This window comes from Rattus norvegicus, chromosome 1, assembly GCF_021556685.1.
Source record: "Rattus norvegicus strain SHRSP/BbbUtx chromosome 1, alternate assembly SHRSP_T2T, whole genome shotgun sequence".
Classification (NCBI taxonomy): Eukaryota; Metazoa; Chordata; class Mammalia; order Rodentia; family Muridae; genus Rattus; species Rattus norvegicus.
In genome coordinates this window covers 165,538,992-165,555,401 of record NC_141534.1, presented here as the reverse complement: position 1 = coordinate 165,555,401, position 16,410 = coordinate 165,538,992, and the positions used below count along the sequence as shown (strand labels likewise).

Genomic DNA, 16,410 nt, shown 5'->3' with positions numbered 1-16,410 from the left:
TGTTCCCTGTCTGTTTTCAGTCCTTGATTGGCTGAACCCGTAGGGGTAGAAATTATAAACCTATAATGTGAGTAAAAACAGAGACCATGTCTGTCTTGCTCATAGCTGAATTCCCAGTACCAGCCTTACATCTGACTGGAAATGATAAATTGCCCAACAGTTTCGGTCACCGTGTTGTTCTGTCAGAGGGCCAACTGTAATTGTAATTAAGTGTTATAATGAGAGAATGTGTGGTCCTCTGGGGACTCGAAGCAGAAACCCCTCACCCAGGGAGACAGGAAAGAGTGTGCATAATTGAAGAGTAGATGGAAACAATGTTTTCAGGCACTCCAGTTATCAAGGACCACTCTGAATGCTGAGAATACAGCACTTAGCAATACAAGGCAGCAAGCTGCCTGCTTTTTCCGAGCTTGCATTCTAGCGAGGGGAGAAGGAAAAGAAACATAGAAGATGATTTCCAATAGAAACAAAACGAGGAAAATCAACAGTGGTGTCGCCGGGAAGGGTGAGCAGGAAGTGCAGCGGGAGGCTATTTTAGGCATACTGGCAAGGTCAGGTCATGAAATGTCTTTCTGAGAAGAGAATGCTGAACATGTGATCTGGAACATGGAAGCAGCTAGCCCCAAGAAGAGAAGGAACAAGGAGTGCAAGATCCTCTGGAGGCAGGGCACGGTGAAAAGGTAAGAACATTCAGGGCCAAGGTAAGCGGTAGTGGCTACCACTGAGGAGATGGACAGAAGCTCCAAGTTGCCTGTCCTACAGTGTCACAGATAAACCCCTCCGCTGTTGGCTATTTGCCCACTTATTATACGGTTCATTCCCCATCCTTCCCAGAGGAGCTACTGGCAATGATGATTGCTGGGGGTGGGTGGTGCAGAAGGGTCATTTCTCTAGTGGTGTAACCGCTAGACTGGATGTTTGCTTATGTCCACACAAGTAACCCTAGATGAACTCACGGGCCAGAGAGAGAGGCATGGAGGGAGAGGTTCGGAAGAAAAAGTTCATTGGAAGTGGGAGGGGAGTGTGAAAGGGTAATGGGGTGAATATGATAAAGATACACTGTGTGCCTGAAGTTATCAAAGAATAGAAATACTGAAAACAAAAGAAAAATTCCTTTCCACTCTGTATCATAGGCAATGAGGAAAACTTGCAAATGATAATGTTCCTCCTCATCCTCTTGTAGACTATGCTTGTCAGGATACAAAAAGGCATATGGACAGAGAGGCTCTTGTCTTGACCTGTGTTTTGGTGGCATTTCTGGAAATAGCAGCAGCAGCAGCAGCAGCAGCAGCAGCAGCAGCAGCAGCAGCAGCAGCAGCAGCCCTGGGTTTCTCCTAAGATAGTGTGTTAGGAGTGGTGACCAGTGTTACTGGAGGCTGGCTGGATAGATGGATGGGCAGGTGGATGAATGATGGCTGCACCTGCCCCTTTCACTCTTTTCTAGCCCAGCTAAGTGCAACCCCCCTTTGGCTCCTCCTATACATCCAACATCTTTGCAAACTAGTTCCTGAACTAATTAATCTACAGCAGTGTTACCCAATAGAATGCTTTGTGGTAGTAGAAATAGCCTAACTGCTGACCAATACACTGCACCCTAGCCAGATGCAGACTGGGCTCTTGGAATACTGAGTTAGTATAAGGTACTAGCATTTCAGTTTCCTTTAGTAATTTCAAGGTGAGCAGCCACAATGGCTGCCATATTGGAAAACAGTCTACAGTGATTCATTGAGACAGACACTGGGTAGATAAAGCACAGGTGATGATCTTACCCTCAGAGATAGGACTCTGAGAGCGTGCCTGGTTGGTCTGGTCTTCAGAGACGATACCCTGCCAATGTAAGATGAAATGGTGGTTTGGGGAGGAGTCTCCAGTCTGTGAAGACACCATGGCCCTCAGCACACTGACAGTTTGATGGAGAAACTTTCCTCTGCAGCACAGTAGCCAGCAGGGCCACAGCCTGGTGGAGCAGTTTCACTGCCTGAAAGTCTTAGGGGCCAAGTCAATGGCTGGGATGGCAGCTCCCCAGGCAGTGTGGGAGTGCTGAGGTGCCCGGGGCCAAGAGCTTAGAAGCTTTTATGGTAAGCAATCAATTAGCCCGTTTCCTTCCTCTGTGGGAGTGAACTGTTGACATAGAAGCAATGCTATGGTGCCTTTGACCTGCCCCATTCCTTTATGACTAACTATAGAAGTGAGTCAGGTATAGCGAATGGCTAATTCCTACCCAGCTGGCATACTTGACAGGCTGCATACAGCAAACTTGGGACTCTTTTGGATGGCATCTCTCAACAGCTAATGCTCAAGCAACAGGAAAGACTTGCTTAACTACCTCTCCTGAGTACCTGGATGCTCACTGCAGACGAGCCTTTGGGAGACCAAGTGATGGCTGGAAGGGACTTTAAAGATAGGAACTGTAATTAATTATGGTGTATTGGGGGAGGAGTCTCCACTCTGTAAAGGATTTTAAGGTGGATTGACTTCTGACTGTTGAAGGTTTCACTAGGATAATATTAGAAGCTTACAGTTCTAAAATCCAACTTCTAGACACATTCTGAGAGCCAGAGTTTTATTAGTAGCTCTGAGTTCTCTCTCTCTCTCTCTCTCTCTCTCTCTCTCTCTCTCTCTCTCTCTGTGTGTGTGTGTGTGTGTGTGTGTGTGTGTGAGAGAGAGAGAGAGAGAGAGACAGAGACAGACAGACAGACAGACAGACACTGGGGTTGAACCCATGGCCCTTGTTCATAGTAGACAAGCTCTCTACCACTGAGCCACAAGCCTAACTCCAACCCAACTAGTAGTAGTATAATTAAACGCATACTAAACCTTGATCCTGCTGGCACAGAGTTATTAAGACCAGCAGAGCCACCAGATGCCTCAGGCTTCTCATGTGAAAGGACACGGGATGGAGAAGAATGGCTCCCAACATTTTAAAAGGAAGGCATTTAGTTCAACTCAGCCAAACAAGCATCTGGAAAGTTTAAATCCTAGGAGGAAAAAGCATTTAATTCATTTTTGGGCTTTAGGAAGCATGAGAGTATGATCTTTTTTTTTTTTTAAGATTTATTTATTTATGTATATGAGTCCACTGTAGCTGTATTCAAACACCAGAAGAGGGCATTGGATCCCCTTTACAGATGGTTGTGAGCCACCATGTGGCTGCTGGGAATTGAACTCAGGACCTACAGAAGAGCAGTCAGTGCTCTTAACTGCTGAGCCATCTCTCCAGCCCGAGTATGATCTTTTAAAAACATGTGGGCATACAGACATCCAAAACGTGGGGTCTGCATGTATATAAAGAATGAATGCGAGTCCGAGAACGATGTCGGGTGTTGGTCCTCAGGTACCTTCTACCTTTTGTTTGAGACAATCTCTCCGTGGCCTGGGATTTCACTGCGGTCACTATTTCCACCTCTCTCTCCATCTCCCGTCTCCCATGGCTAGGATTACAGGCACACACCACCATGCCGGGCTTTAGATGATGAATCCCCGGGCTAGGGATGTAACAGGTCCTCAGACTTGCAAAGCAAGCTCTTTATCCACTGATCATCAAATGATGAATCCCTGCATATTGGGACGGGGCAGAGGTGGGGGATGGGGGCACGCGTACATTCTAGTAACTGCAACTCTAAAAGGTCCTTGGAATGCACAAACTCAGAATTCTTTCCAAGGAAAATGAATATAGGTGCCCTACTTCCTCCAAATCATTCTGGCACTGTGTCCTGTCCTGTCTGCTAACTGGTCCGGAGCAGGCAGGGCCATGTGTAAACAAAATTCCTGGTCATAAATCTCTGGCTTTGAATGTCTTTCTTCTCAGCTTCTTGCCAAGTCGGATTCCATCCATGCTCCTCCTGGGGCCCTACATTTCCCCTCCCATTTGTTCTACGCTTTTATTATTTGTTTATTGAAATGCTCCGTTTGCTGGGATAGTCTTTCCAGGAAGGAAGTCGTCATGCTATCTCGCCGTGGTTGGATTCCAGGGATGACGCTTGGGGGCTCCACAAGCGTGCAGGGCAACTTCACTAGCAATGCAGAGTCTTGATGTACTGAGACGATCTCACCGCAGTGACAGCACTTTGGTCACTCCTGACCCACCTGAGAGTGAAGTGGTGCCCATGTGTTGAAGGATGACCTTGTTCTCAGCTCAAGGTCTCACTATCTAGAGGTGAAGACAAGAGTTAGAGAGAGTCACAGTCCTAGGAGACCATTGCAAAGTTAGAAACAAGAGCATGGTCTTTTAGGGTCCTTGTGCTGTGGAAAGGAGGCTGTGGAAAGGAGGTAACGGAAGAAGACCTTAACCCAGGAGAGGATGGGGTGGGGTTGACACTGATCTTTCAAAAGGAGATGGACAGTTGTGCAGGAGTAACCTGTCATTCCAAGTCACCACAGGCTGAGTATGAGAGAAAGCAAAGAAAGGTAAGGCTTCTTCCCATCTTGCAGGTATGGTAAAAGCTATTTATAGACTAGTAAAATGCTTCGCTTAACGTCACACAGATCATAAGCAGTGGAGATGGACCGGTCACAGGATCTTAACCCTGACATAGTGGTGGCTGCTGCGGAGGAGCAAAGAAAACAAAAAATGCTTTCTGCCCTCCAAAAATGAGATCTCCTCCCAGGATGGTTGGAGTTACTGGCCTTGGGCTATCAGAGGCTTCTGTAGGGGAAGCAAGATTGCTTTTCATGCTGTCTAGGGGCAAAGGCATCATGACAGTGGAGCCCTCTCACAAAGAGAAAACTATTGGGTATACAGGGTTGTGCTTACAGTATTACATGCTGACAAATTAACATGCAGAATTGCAGTTAGAGAATGCTAAGTATAAACTGTTCCTAGTGATCATTGAGTTTTGCAGACAGGGACCAACCCTAGGAACCTTTATAAGAGCTTAAGTATCCAGGCAATAATTAGATACAACTATTAAGTAGGTCTTTATTAAGCACTGATGGCTTTATATGTTATCTAATTTAATCTTTTTTATTTTATTTTTAATTTGTTTGTTTGTTTTTTCATGACAGGGTTCCTCTGTGTAGTCTTAGCTGTCTGGAACTAGCTCTGTAAGCCAGGTTGACCTTGAATTCACAGAGACCCACCTGCCTCTGCCTCCCTCATGCTGGGATTAAAGTCATGTGCTACCATCGTCCATCCCTGTTTTTTTTTTTTGTTTTGTTTTTGTTTTTTTGTTTTTTTTTTTTTTTATTTTGAGGCAGGGTCTCATGTAGTCCAGGCTGGCCTTTAACTTAATCTGTAGCTGAGGATAACCTTGAACTCCTGCCCCTCCTGTTTGCACTTTTTAAGTGCTGAGATTAGGGTGTGTTCCACTATTGCCAAACCAGATAATTACATCCCCATCCTTCAGGAGAAGAAACTGGGGCCTTGGATTTATCACCAATAAGTTCACGTAGTAAACTTACATATCCAGAATAATGTTTATCACACAACTACACATGTACCAGACACCGTTGGGTTCTTTCCCAATATCCACCCTACCCCTTCTCTGCTAAATGAATTCTGTTGTTCCAATATCTATCTCTTGGGCAATAAACTTGATCTCCACTATGATTAATCATGGTGATCCTAATCTCCCTTGTCAGCTGTTGGGTTAAAGCATGAGTTGTTACTCAGGTCTGGTCAAAGATGTGAGGGCAAGAATCAGTGAGGGGCTTCTAGGAAAGATTCTCTCACTCTCATTAAATGAGACAGAGCGCGCTGTGCTCTCTCTTCTGCTGCTGTGTAGTAGAGGTTGTGAATGTGATTCCTTGAACTGTGGGAATCCTGCCTAGCCAAGCTTCATGCTGAGGATAGCAGAGAATGGAAATAGCCTGGGTCCTTTAGGAACTCACCAATCCCGAAACTCCTCTACTTCTGGACTTCTTGTTAGGTAAGCTTATAAAATTCCCACCATGGTGGTAGCCATTTTGGGTCCTTGTTTATCACTAGAAGCTGAAGACTCCCTACCCGATGCCTGTGCATTTTCTTATTTGTCATAAACCAGTGAAACCACTGGCATTCTTTCTTTTACATACTATAAAACGAAGTCTCAGAGAAGTTGGGTGTTTTAGCCAAAGTAACGAAGATAGGGAATTACAGAATGCCATTCAGAATCTGTTCTTAGCCAGACAATGGAAATTGCACTCCCCACCTGGCTGGCTCCAAAGACCATGAACTTTATTTACATTTCATCTTCTCCCCCTTTCTGGGGTAAAATGGCCAGATTCCTGGATCTTTATATGTGGTGCTTAGAATGCCCCTCCCCTATGAGAATGAAAAGGGGCAGACATAGGATGCAGTGTAGAATGGTGACAAGTGACACACAGTGTCATGACCTTGGTCCCTTATTACCAGCAAGCTGAGCTTTTGTTACTTGGGCTTGAGAACACAGTGGGCAGAAAGGAAAATCTGTGCCATAAAGAGAGAAGCTGTTGCCTGGAGAGATGGCTCAGCGGTTTAGAGCACCCGACTACTCTTCCAGAGGTCCTGAGTTCAATTCCCAGCAACCACATGGGCTCACAACCATCTGTAAAGAGATCCGATGCCCTCTTCTGGTGTATCTGAAGACAGCTACAGTGTACTTATATATAATAAATGAATAAATCTCTAACAGAGAGAGAGAGAGAGAGAGAGAGAGAGAGAGAGAGAGAGAGAGAGAGAGAGAGAGAGAGAAGCTGTGGTATCTTGGCATGGGAAATTCATCTCTTGGTACAGGCATTGACTTCAACCTGGATGGGCCTGGCCACTTTCCCAGCTGTTCCTGTGGGAAATCACTTGGCACCATGTCCTCACCAGGGACACTCTAAAGAGATTCTTGTCATCAAACACAAGAATGGACAGAATGACACTTAAAAACCATTCCTATGCTGAAGAGTCTAAGATCGCAAGAGATACCAGGAAGACCTTTTTCTAAATCTACCAAATAATATGGCAGGATGGAGGGGGCAATCATTCTTATAAACATTTCTGAACATCTTTACCAGGCCTTGGTGTTTGTTATAGATGTTACTTGATTTCTGTGATCTAGTTTCTAAAGCACATGGCCAAATATTTAATAGATGATACCTAGGTATTATGTGTATATATGTGTGTGTGTCTGCCTCTCCCTCTCGCTCTCCCTCTTCCTCCCTCCCCCTCTCTGTATTGTTATATGTGCAGGTGGAAGCCATAGTTCAACATTAAGTATCTGTCTCTATCAATCTCCACATTATTTATTGGGGCAGAGTCTCTCACCAAACCTGGAGCCATGGATTCAGCTAGACTAGCTGGCCAGCTAGGCCCAGAAATCCACCTGTCTCTTCCTCTCTAGCCTTGGAATTACAGACTCACAGGATTATGCCTGGCAAGAGAGGAGGAAGGAGAGAGACAGGACAAGCTCCTTGTCTGAAAACCATAGCATGCACCATTCCAGATGGAGCATTTGTTGTTCATAGTGGTGGGAGTGGAGAAAGCCAATCAAAAGCATTTGGGGATTTTCTTGGGGAAGGTACCACAGGCTAACACAAATAGCTTGCTTTGAATTTTGTAGAAAAGGGGAAGCCACAGAAGAATTTTGAAATATGACACACAGCATTGCGCTGTTATACATATTAATTCTGCAGGCATAAGCAGAATGGTTGTGGGAGACGATGTCGAGCAGGGATGTCAATCTGAAGGCTTAGGGGAGCTCTTCTCCATGATCCCCCAGTGAAAGCATCGTTTCTAAGACTAGTAGGTCCCAGGCGGCTGGCTTTCTGCTGAAAGGCAGTCTGTGTGAGTTGGGAGGAAACTCACACTTCATTGAGGGTTGCCGCCCAGCTGGGGGCTCACACATGTCATAGTGTACACAGAAGAGGTGCTGACAGAACCAGAGGACTGGGATCAGTTACACGGGGAGAGGAGGCCAGACTGCCAGAGCTGCGCTGCGGAGAATCATCACTGAAGACAGGAGGTCCCCATGGGGCTGAGGCAGCCTCCTCTGCACAGCTGTTCAGAGCTCAAAAGCCGAATCTAAGACTCTAGGAGAACTGAAGGGTTCAGATACTTAGACGGGAAGGGCAGTGCTAGGATGTGAGGAGAGATGGCTAGCATGTGAATGGCTGGATCTAGTGACCATCTTGCTGAACAGCTAGCTAGGCCAGCTTTCAAGCCCCTGCGTTTAAAGTGCACTTCAGTCTTTTGGCCCTAGATAGGGGTGTGGGCGGATCTGCTCTTACATCTCCCCTGTGACTTTACTGGCTGCAGAGAACTCTGGCCATTAGCAGCCTTTGGGGTCCGGACAAACCCTTTCTCTGTGTCCTTTTGATTTCTTCCTATTTGATTCATTGCTTACTTGAGGCACTTAGAGTCAGTGTTGGCCTCTCTTCCACCGGCCCTGGCCAGACATGTTTTCTACACCTTTAAAACTAGCCCACCCTGCACATTCCTTCCTGATGCCCTGTGAGCACTAAGAGATTTAATGAAAGTGAGGTGGCCCCATGAAGTCATCATGCTTTACACAGCAAACCCTGCGGATGACAAACAAGCAAAGGGAACAGGCGTAGGAGAAATCTGCTCTCTCCCTGGGGACAAACTTCATTTCTTCCTTACAGAGGCCTGCTGTTCCCCATTTCCTGAAATGCCAATGGTGATGGTTTGACCTCTGTGTCAACCACAGTGAGACACTGATACTAGGAAATATATTTCTTTTTAACAACCGAGAACACGAGCACATGACAGAAGGGTGTGGCGAGTCTGTGGTCACAAAACACTTGTGCATAGCACGTAGGACAAACAGCCCTCAGTATAACCCGAATGAGAGCCTGAGGTGGCCAGGCCCGGATCTGAAATGTCAGCAAAACAAACCATTTAAAACCTGTTTGGGGGGCAAGCAAAGAGCATACGCTGAAGCGTGAGGATAACCTACAGCCTCTGTCCTCCTGGGTCAGTCTAAGCTCTTAGCTTGGAGCTGAAGGCTTTCACATTCTGATTCTGACTGCTCCTATCTTTGCCCTCAGCATTGCTGGTCTCTGTAGTAGAGCCTGTCTGCCCAGGAACCTCCTGTACCATCTCATGGACCCAGGCCACACTCTTCCTTCTGGTACGCGCCCTGCCCTCTGCAAGGTTAGGTCTTCTTTATGCGTTCTCGGTTCATACAATACTCTGGATCTACTTCATCCAGATACCCTGGGCTCATCCTTAGCTTCTGTCACGAACCATTCACAATATTGAACCCATCTGGATCGTCCTGGCTCCAGGCCTGTCACTGGTAACTCATTAGCTGCCCTCACTCCTACTGCTTCAAATCCCCAAGCTCCATCTCTGCCTTATTGCCTGACTGTCTTGACCTGCAAGCTTCAGAAAAACGACGTGGAGATCTTTTATTATTTATGAGTGCGTAGGCCTTATAGTTCAGGCCCGTTCCCACTAGCTCGTATAACGTAATATCCTGCTTATACTAATTCATCTTAGCCATATGGCCTGTTACCTCTACTTCAGTCCCCATTCATCCGACTCCAACTTCCTCCATGTCTGGCTGGCAAATCCCCTGTGCCTGGTTCTTTCCCAGAGTTCCTATCTCTGCCTGGAAGTCCCACCTTATCCTTTCCTGCCTGGCTTTAGGCTCTTTGTTAAACCAAGTCAAGGTGTCTTAGGCAGGTGAGGAAGGACAGGGTCACACCTTCACGCACTGTACGAGATTATCCCAACACTCTCTAGTCTGCGTTCCCATTTTCCCCACCAATCACACTACTTTTACTTTGCTGGCATATTTCCTATCTATGTTTTCAGGACAGAGGCTATGAAAAGTCACTCCTCTCTGGGAGCCTCAGGTTGGTGAGTGAGAAGGAATTCACAAGTTTCAGATCTGTGAGAGAGGTGTGGCGCCTGCGGAAGGAAGGGCTTCTCCTGACCCACCGAGGCCCACAAATGACCCAAGTGATCACACATCTGGCTAAGAACAGAACCTGGGGTAGAACCTAGGCATTGCTCTGCTTAGGGGTGTCCCATCCCTGTAATCTTAGCTCTCAGGAGGCTGGGATGGATCGACCTGAGTCTGAGGCCAGCCTAGGCTACATAGTGAGACCCAGTCTTAACAAACAAAAAATAGCAGGGCTATATGGGGGGGGGGGTGTCTTCTGATCATTAGTGGCTTTCAGACAGATGCCAGACATTTAGCTGTCAACCTACAGTTTTTTTTTTAAGTAATCTCCACCAATTTGCCTATTGAGACCCCTTTTATGCAATGTGGGTACTCTTGAATTCCGCTGGTACGTCTGTCTGGGGGCTCCATTGATATGGGCTTCCCTCTACCTTTGGATCAGCATTTCCTTAGCTGTAACCACAACTGTGGATGTCTGGATTCTTTGTTGTTGCTAAAGTTTTACTCATTTTTAAAATGAATGTGTGTCTTTGTGTATAGACTTGCTCATGTGACAGCAGGTGCCCTTGAGGACGGAAGAGTGTCGGATCCCCTAGAGTTGGACTTATGGCAGTTGTGAGTCATCCAACTTGGGTGTTGGGGACAAAACTTGGGCCATCTATAAGAGCAGGACACATTGTTAACTGTTGAGCCTTCTCTTCTGAGCCTTCTCTTCAGCCCCAAAGTCCGAATTCCTAAAATAATTCCATACATCTTAAGTCACAGTTGTTTTGTGTCCATAGCTGAACATTATGATTTTTCCCAATAACAGAGCTCAGAACGATAGACAAAAAGTCTGGTTTCACCAGTATCTCTGTAACCCCAGTGCCCTGAATTTGGATTTCAAAGAGTGGTGGACGAATTATATTGAGGTTTTAGATTACTTCCAATTCTGAACTGTTACAAAAGACACAGGCTATAGTGGCTTCTTAGATTTCCTTACTGATGTGTGCGCGCACTCATATGTGCACTTGAGTGTGTGTGTAAATCAGAGTGCATTCTCTGGTGCCAGTCCACCTTCCACCTTGTTTGAGGCAGAGTCTCCCTGTTGCTTGCCGTTGTGTATCTTTAGAAGATTCTCATCTCTCTGCCTCTAATCTTGCCATAGGGTTGTTGGGATTACAGATGTGAATGCAACTCTGTCCTGCTTTTATGTGGATTCTGGGAATTTGAACTCAGGTCCTCATGCGTGCACAGTAAATTTACCCACTGAGTCATCTATTTCCTCAGTCCTTCATCTATTTTCTTGGTTCTGTTTCCTTTCCAAGGATCAATTCAAGGATGTAGATAGTCTGCTATGGCGTAGGCTCTAAGGTTTTAAACCTAGGACATCTGTTATGTCGACTACATGTGTTCTTCATTGACTACAGTACAACAGGTTTTTTTCCTTCTGGCTTTGGTTTTTCTCACTTTCTAGAGCCTTCTATACTTGGGGGGGGGGCAGGGAAAAAGAGAGAAAAGAAAACTTCACTTGTGCATTTTTTCCAAGGAAAGCATTTTACTCTGTAATCAGATCAGCAGAAAAAGATATATCAGGTTACACTTTTGGGAATAAGAATGTTCTCATGGGATTATAGGAATGTTCTCTGGTCTGACTAGGCTGGAAGTGGAACAAAGACATCTGGAATTAGAGGCTCTGAGCATTTGGGCTGGATGGACAGCGATCAACTGCGAACCACTTAATTGTAGGGAAGTTTATTCCTTGCTGTTGCCACCATTCAGCACTATGCTGCAGGAAGATAAAACATGTTCGTCTGTCTCCTGGAAAGCAGGATTAAGTGTTATTTCAATTAGACAATCGATCAGGAGATGCCTTCCCTAAAACAATCCCTAGCTAGGCTTGTTTGAGATGATCCCTTGAGACATTTTCCTCTTACATAAGGGGATGAGTTAGAGGAGCAGTTGCCCTGGAGAAGTCGGAGGGGGTTCTGGATGACTCAGTGTTTGCTGCACAAACATGAGGACTCCAGTTCTGTCCCCAACATGCGCATTAAAAAGTGAATCATGGGTTGGGGATTTAGCTCAGTGGTAGTGCACTTGCCTAGCAAGCGCAAGGCTCTGGATTCGGTCCCCAGCTCCGAAAAAAAAAAAAAAAAAAGTGAATCATGGTGGCACATGTGTGTAATCCTGGAACTGGGGAGAGAGGCAGAGACAGGGGAATCTCTGGGGCTTGTGGACCAGTCAGTCTATCTGAATTGGTGGGCTCCAGGCTCAGTGAGAGAGTTGGTTTCAAATTAAGATGGGGAGTGGTACAGAAAGACAAGTGGTATCAACTCTGGCTTTCACCTGCCGGGATACACACACGTCTAAAGACCTAGGGAAAAGGCACAAGGCTGTATGGAATTAAAGTAGCTAAAGTTATGGAATGAAGGAAAGAAATAAGAGAGACGAAGAATGGACAGGGAGGGAGATGGACACTTACTAAGCTGGATTTCATAGATCGGTGAATAAATCAACACTTCCCCATGAATAATCTACCTTGTACCAATTACTGAGGTAGGAATTTTACATGGTTTGTCACGGGATATCATTTTATCCTTTTAAATCCCATATGGGGTGTTATGCGACACCATTCCTGAGGAGACATGAACAAATGTTTACTTACCTCAGGTAAAGAGCTGATGGCAGACCAAAGTAAGGGTAACATCAAAGTCCAACGTCATGAATCACTAAGTTTTATTGGTTACTTACAAAAATATGGCTGAGGGTTAGCCTACAGGGACAGGAGTGACGGTATCACCCTTGCCCACCCATGCATGGGCAACAGTTTAAAAAGCTGGAGACCCAGAGTGTACTATACAACTACAGGCACTGTGAGCCTCTTCTAGATAGCTTGGTTGGATTTTGTTTCTTTTGTCAATTCTGTTGTTCTCTACTCTTTCAGGGTGTTAGTCCAGTCTCTGCTTCCTCTAGGTGGTTTGGACTTAGCTGAGAGTCCATTTGGAGCTTGGCCTATCTGAGAGTCCCTCTTAGCAGTCTTTACTGCTTATATACTCTTAGGGAAGAAGGAGCCTAGTGAATTTGGTCAGTTTCAGGGACTTCCTGAAGTTATTTTGAGTTGCTACATTTCATCTCTGTAGGAAGGAATATTTTACCTCTTCTTAGAACATCCTGTTGTTTTACCTCCTTGGAAACATCTTGTCATAAAATATCATTTAACTTTCCTTTACATCCTATGTCAAGAAGTTGCCCTCTAAGATGGAATGTTTAAATTTCGGAAGAAACATCTACCCATCAGGAGGGCAGGCACTGTGTAATTCAGTGGTCTAGTTTTAGCTTCAATGAATATGATCCCAGCACAGAAAATTTCATATGGAGGAAAGTAAGGCACAAGAGAGGTGATAGAACTTTAAAAAAGCCTTCAAAATGGAAGGATTTGGATCCAAATTCAGATCTCTTTTGATTTCCACAACCATTTCCTACTCCTCATTTGTGCTTAGAAAACTGTGTTCAGTGACTGGAGAGATGACTCAGTGTTTAAGAGTACTTGCTGTTCTTGCAGAGGACCTGAGTTTGGTTCTCAGTGCCCACACTGGGTGCCTCACAACCCTCTGGAATGCCAGTTTCAGGGGGATCTAATGTCCTCTTTTGACCTGTCGGTACTGCATGTACATGGTGCAAAAAGAATTTCAAAGTGAGCAGACCAGTGCATATCCAGGCTAGCAAGTACACTTGGGACAGGAAGGTCACCCAGCTTTGAGTCTGATGCAGGTGATGACTCTGTCTTTTTCCCCACTGGCTGGGCTCTGACCTTGGAGTCTTTTGGTTCCTTTTAAAAGAACCAGTGCAAAGAAAATGAGGGAAGTGGGTAGGCCACTTACTTATTTCATATAAACGAAAGATTTATTGTGTGTGAGAAACATTTCCATGGAAGTCTTACAAGGTGGAAGAGATAAAATGATTTGAACACCTTGTCAGTACGTTTTACTCTGTAAGATGGGAAAGACTAATATGTGATGTTTCTTACACTTAGAAAGATAAGGGCTTGGGAGGAGGGAAAGGACAAAGGTACTGCTGGTGGAGTAAGAACGAGCGGGGAGGTGCAAGGCCTGCTGTAGAAAGCAGAGGTGGGTTCTGTGTTGAAATGCCCATGCTATGCTTTCTCAGATTCAACTTGCCCCTTGCAATGATTCATTGTTCAGAACAGATTCCAAGCTCCCAAGGTCATAGGCTCCGCTGTCAATCTCATTGTGATCTGCTGAATCAAAGAACTGCTTACCACTGATTGCCTCGTGATGTGTCAGGCCATGTGTGCACGCACATATGTGTGTGTTTGCACATGCTCAATTGAACATTATGTGGTTCATTTCCTTCCCACAACCAAGTCTCAATACACACTCCCTGGGCTCACCATAAGCCTGTGTTCCTTTATTACCGTAACCTTCAGTGAGACATGGATTTGAACCACTGACCTTAAAGTGACAAGCTTAAAGCCCATGGTATCACAACAAAGCCCTTTCAACCCAAGTGGGGCCTGACCTGATCTTCACTAGTGCACTCAGGAAACAACAGTGTACTCTGGGATTTGCCAGGGAAAGACCTTAATTGGAACTGACAAGAAAAAGGACACCTTCTATATTTCTCTGCAGACTTCACAAGTTCTCAGCACTTCTTGAAAGAGAATATGCCTCCAAGCCCTTCCTCCAGCTGGCTCCAGTGGAGTCTTTTTTTTTCATTTCATCTCTGGCAAAGTCACAGCAGAACGCCACGAGCAGCTGGAAACTCTCTGAGGTGAAGACAAGCTGGATAGTATGTTTGGATTTATCGTCCCCTCCCCCATGGTAGCTGATTTCTACATCTGACAGGGTTATTATTTCCATCTTTAGGAACCACCTTGGACCTCGCCTTGGATAATTGCAGACTATCATCAGTCCCTCACCTGAGGCATTTTAGCACTTGTGAGAACCTCAAAAAAATCCTTTTTCTTTTTTCCCCCAAAATGGAGTAAGGTAAAAAACTGAATGTGTGAGACTATGTCTTTGTTTCTATTTTCATTTGCAATCCTCCTAGGTTGTCGGATAATCGAGCCATTCATCAGTGTCAAGTCATGGTCTAGAGCACAGACAGTGCTTTGCCACTTGGCGTCCACTGTGGCTTAAATGGCAATGATTCGTGTTACTAAGTCTGGTACTCTGTCATGAGGTACAGTGGGAGTCACAGACCTAGAAACTGTTAGGGCAGAGACACCACCTTGGTGACCATCTAAGGCTTTCCTCCATGGTTGTTCATCTGCTTTCTGACATTCCAGAATGTTCTCCATGTTATTCTGACCAGCACTCCCAGTGAGGACTACTAAGATTTAGCGTCCCCAACTTTGCTTTTTGAGGTTGCTAATATTTATGTCCTTTTCCTCGAGACCTTGTGTATTTGGGGGCTGGTGGGTAGCTTAGTTAGTACAGTGCTTGCCTAGTATGCATGACGTCCTGAGTTGGATCTCCACTATCCCATAAAGCTGATGGCACTGTGGCATAAGTGTAATATCACTCAGGAAGTAGAAACAGGAAGACCAGTGGTTCAAGGTCATCCTCACCTTTGTAGTAAGGCCAAAGCTAGATGGGCTAAATGAGACCCTATCTTAAAACCCAAACAAAATGAAACTGTATGACTGCAAGCCAAGGATGGTGGCCCAAGCAGCCTGCAGTCAGTATTCAACAGGCAGGGCGACCAGGGGTTCAAGATTATTGATTATGTAGACCAGGCTGTCCTGGAACTCAGAGATCAACGTGCCTCAGCCTCCCGAGGATAAGGCGTAAACTCTTGTGCACAGCCTCAGCAGATTTTGTTTTTAATGGAGCTGTGGCCGCTCCATTACGTGGTTTGCTTTCATATTCGTCCCTTCTCCTTTAACTCTTCTGCACACCGATCATTGTGGGTTTTAAATTTAATACTCATCCATCTTGGACAACAGTATCATACTGATACAGTAAGAAAAGCATTTGTTTTAAGAGTTGGAACTGAGTTTAAATTTGGGTGTGATCATAACAATTTGTTCTTTCTAACTATGGCTAATGTTCCTGCCAAGTCCTACTCACATTGCAGATTCATGAGTGAAAATAAATCTTACTGTTTTTAGCCAGAAGTTTTTGTGGTGATGTTATGTAGTAGTTGATCAGCAGGTCAAATTTTGGGATTCAGAGTAGGATGCTATACCAGAATTTTAAGTGCGTTTTGGGGACTGGTGTTAGTGCTGATCTAACAGGCTTCAAAAGGGCTGTCAGCAGAAGCCTGAGGTTTCTACAGCATCTGTGAGAGCATAGAGGAAATGAAGAAAATCTTACTGGAAGTGGGATGAATGTGAATCTTAAATACATAGCAGAAGAAATTTTAGTGCTTACCAGGGATGTCAGGGAAACTAAAAAGGTACCTAATATGTTCCCTAGTGTTTTCCAAGCAGCGTTACAAGCAAGACCTGGCTTTTTGAAAAAGTAAAGAACCACCCATCAAGACCAAGAGACCTGGACTAAGATAATTTTGAAAATAATGGGGCTGGGGATTTAGCTCAGTGGTAGAGCGCCTACCTAGGAAGTGCAAGGCCCTGGGTTCGGTCCCCAGCTCC

General features: G+C 45.3%; 1 long non-coding RNA gene across 1 annotated transcript; it reads left to right on the top strand.

Annotated features, from left to right (window-relative positions):
- Positions 1 to 588: 588 nt before the first annotated feature.
- Positions 589 to 15,933, top strand: LOC147996893 (uncharacterized). The gene is made up of 3 exons (XR_015652015.1): positions 589 to 680; positions 14,444 to 14,585; positions 14,681 to 15,933. It is a non-coding gene; the product is annotated as an uncharacterized LOC147996893 (long non-coding RNA).
- The last annotated feature ends 477 nt before the right edge of the window (positions 15,934 to 16,410 follow it).